The 2,353-nt window shown below is 30.0% G+C and overlaps 1 non-coding gene across 1 annotated transcript; it reads right to left on the bottom strand.

The window, feature by feature from the left end:
• Nucleotides 1-1,800: 1,800 nt before the first annotated feature.
• Nucleotides 1,801-1,902, bottom strand: LOC123596601. Its single transcript, XR_006711765.1, has one exon. It is a non-coding gene; the product is annotated as a U6 spliceosomal RNA (small nuclear RNA).
• Between the last annotated feature and the right edge of the window lie 451 nt (nucleotides 1,903-2,353).

Below are 2,353 nucleotides of genomic sequence, written 5' to 3'. Positions count from 1 at the left end.
TGAATCTAATGAAGAAGACTAATTTTTAAAATCTTTAGAATTGTGGTGATAGATGAATGTGACTTTAAGAACTTCTTTTTGAGAACAAAATTACATCAGTTATACTATGAGTACTATAGTAGGATGACCATATACCCCAATTTACATTTGGTTTCTGTCCTGGTTTTCTGTGTGTTACTCTGAGGTGTATGTTAATAGCACCTACTCTACTCTTAAAACTGTCTTGGCTTAGATATTAAACTATGTGTTCACCTTAGTTATTAGGTTTCTTAATATTCATGTTAGTTTATAAAATGGGAAATGCCAACCTTCACAGTTGATGTCAAGTAAGAAAAAAAAAACTTTAACAACTCTCCAAATGCAAAGATTAAATTTCATACTCACATTTACTCTGCTCAGTCTTTCAATTTACATGTAAAATTATATGACTGGAAATAAAATGCTCATTTATAACTCCCAATGACTATTACTATGGTGATTAGCAAAGAGAAATATATACATTTATATTTATATTTATTTATATACAGAACGGCATATCAGATGATATTTGTATAGTAGAGCTGTAATCAATATAATCATTGATTTTTAAAAGCAACTATCATAAGTGCAATTTATATGTACAAAAAATCCAGTTGCCTGGCAACTGATTTTTAAAACTCCAAACAATAAAAAGAGCACAATAATTTTTTTCCCGTGTGTAAATACTGTATTCCTTTGGGATGGCTTTTTAAATACAAAACTGCAATGCATATGTTTGAATTTCAGTTCTATTTATGATACTCAACTTAAGTTTGTTTGCCTCTCAAGGATGCTGTGAACATTATGTTCATAAACTATTTTGATATCCTTAGAAGAAATACATGTAAGTAAGATGCATTGTTGGGAATAGAAATTATTTACCTTCGGGATTCTGACTGTCAGGTTGTATAAACCTGCAAGACAATTCAGGTATGATTGAGGAAAGAGAGCTTTGAAATACATGTTGCAACAGCCAATTTTTTTTTAATTTTATATTAGAAAATAAACTCTTAAAGCTCACTCTGGTTGAAGTACTATATATTATGTTGTTGGTCTTTTCAATAAAAAACAATCCCAAATGTGAAATTGCAAAATGTATCTTTAACTTCTTCAGCCTCTAATTTCTCTTCTGCTAATCACCATATGAATCATATTAGACTTTCATAATCACTCATGCTTAAGGTAAGTAACTGTGTTAACACAAAGATTGAACTCTCAAAACAGATTTTCATGAATCATGGATCTTACCAGTCACCAAATTTTGTTAATAATACAAAAGATGACAGAAAGAACAAAGCAAAGACATTGCATTTCTTTCTGAAAGAGGTTAGAACTGTTCCTTCACTCACCGTAAAACTGGTTTTGGTAACTTATGAATTGTCATGATGAATAAAGAAATATTCTCAAAGGAAGCCAAGCCATCTCCATTTTGATTCTCTTAAGTTTTATACTTTGTTAAAAGCTACCCAGAAAGAAGAGGTCTATGTGACTACTTTCCATTCTTCCAAATCCACTTAATCCATGAATCAAATGTTTTGTTGCTGTTCTTATTTTCTTATTTTGTTTTTTTTCCATAAGAAACGAAGACAAACCAGATTTTTTCCCTAAAAAGCAATTTCAAAGCAAGGATTCTCCATTAAATTTCTGTAGTAAAAATCATCAATCTGTTTACAAAGAGTTACTTCTTGGTTTCTGTTACATGCATGTTAGACCACTTAATGTTGCCTCAATGTCAAAACAGTGTCAACACTTTGTTTCTTTATTCATTTACTTTTCTTCTTTAATAATATGGAAGGGTTCATGAATTTGCATGTCATCCTTGTGGCCACGCTAATCATCTCTGTATCCTTAGAGTTTTAGTATATGGGCTGCTGCAGTGAGCAAAAAAAAAAAAAAAAAAAAAAAAAAAAAAAAAAAAACGGAACCAGTATAAAAAAATATTTCCCCTGTGATTCAAATTGGAGAAATTTCTATTAATCTGTCTGCAGTTTCACTGACCAATTTGCCTTCCTCTTTCATCTTCTGTTAAGCCTATCTGATGACTTTCATTTCAAACATTGTAGTATTCCCTTCTAAAATTTTAGTGTAATTATTTTATACACATATCAATGCTAAGATTCCAAATCAATTATTTTAATCTTGGTTTCACTTATGTCATTGATTGTATTTGCAACAACTAATATACAGTGTCTATGTTAATTTCAATATTGGAGTTTTCTCTGGGCTTATTTTTTTATTTTTATTTTTATGTTTTTTACTTCCTTTGACATTGAGCAATGGCTCTCATTTTCCTGTGACTTCATGTGTTAAAAAAAAACCAAAAAAAAACCCAAAA

The sequence above is a fragment of the Leopardus geoffroyi genome, chromosome B1, assembly GCF_018350155.1.
Source record: "Leopardus geoffroyi isolate Oge1 chromosome B1, O.geoffroyi_Oge1_pat1.0, whole genome shotgun sequence".
Classification (NCBI taxonomy): domain Eukaryota; kingdom Metazoa; phylum Chordata; class Mammalia; order Carnivora; family Felidae; genus Leopardus; species Leopardus geoffroyi.
This window is presented reverse-complemented; position numbering and strand designations above follow the sequence as displayed.